The sequence below is a fragment of the Octodon degus genome, unplaced genomic scaffold (assembly GCF_000260255.1).
Source record: "Octodon degus isolate 3935 unplaced genomic scaffold, OctDeg1.0 scaffold00001, whole genome shotgun sequence".
Lineage (NCBI taxonomy): Eukaryota > Metazoa > Chordata > Mammalia > Rodentia > Octodontidae > Octodon > Octodon degus.
This window is the reverse complement of record NW_004524577.1, coordinates 12,834,059-12,835,111: the sequence shown is the minus strand read 5'-3', so window position 1 is coordinate 12,835,111 and position 1,053 is coordinate 12,834,059. Positions and strand designations below refer to the sequence as shown.

Below are 1,053 nucleotides of genomic sequence, written 5' to 3'. Positions count from 1 at the left end.
AAAAAAAAAGAACATCAAAACATTAGCAGCACTTTTCTTGGAGAAGTGAGTTTCCGGGTGATTTACGCTTATGTTTTTCTGCCTTATAGAGTTGTATACACTTTTACTAGTTTCTGCTGCTCCTAACCTTTTTATATAATTTATTTCTATTTTATTATTTTTAAAATGTGTTTCAGAATACACAGAAGAAAAATCTTATTAATCAAATGTCAACACATCTCAGTATGAAATAGGCTGCTTTCTAACACTTTTTTCTAACACTAATAACTTAATTTGAAATAATGAGATAAATTAGCCGCCCGTACTGTGGCACTATTACAGGTGAAGTTTAGTATATCTTACTAATAGCTGACTTGAGGGAACCTATTAGTTACAGGGAAAAATTAGTAAGAGGTTTCCAGAGAATTTAATGAAACCAAAACCACTATGACGCTGTTGACAGGTATCATGTGATCATACAAACCATTATTTTTATTGTAGCCAAAGAAATTGTAATCCATGAACTATGCCAGTAAGAATCACTATGAAAATGAAGGGTTAAGTGAGAAGAAAAAAATGTTACCTCGCCCAGTTAAAGCTACTTAAGTATTATTGTATTAGTAGAATTAATTAGTAGTCTCTAAGAAAAAAATGAGTAAGAGCCTTCTCATGAGGCTTATGGGGAGGCAAGAATAATCATCAGACATTAAAAATACGTGGAAATGGGATTACGTTGGAAAATCAAGCATATTCAAACTGGTCAATGCCATTAAAGCCCTCGCCTTCATCTCCCGTATGAGATGTGACATTTACATCGGTAGAAAATCTATGAAAATGAGTGTACAATGACAATAAGTGACTGTGAGTTACCATCCACTGCGGCAAGTTCAACACCTCTGTTTGACTCTTTACCAACTTCCATGCTGTACGTATTAGCATGACCCTTTCATACATAAACTAATGAATGCTTAAACAAATATTTTTTTATGAATAGCCCAACTAGAAAATGGTAAAACCAGGTCTTAAACTCATGTTCCCCTGACTCTAAACCCTCACCCCAAGCCTCATGCTGTG

At 34.3% G+C, this 1,053-nt stretch overlaps 1 long non-coding RNA gene across 1 annotated transcript in view; it reads left to right on the top strand.

Moving 5' to 3' along the window:
• Positions 1 to 1,053, top strand: part of LOC111815004 — a 19,973-nt gene that overhangs the window by 4,142 nt on the left and 14,778 nt on the right. The window contains exon 2 of the long non-coding RNA XR_002819835.1: positions 587 to 593. This is a non-coding gene — a long non-coding RNA (uncharacterized LOC111815004). The remainder of the gene's footprint in view (positions 1 to 586; positions 594 to 1,053) is intronic.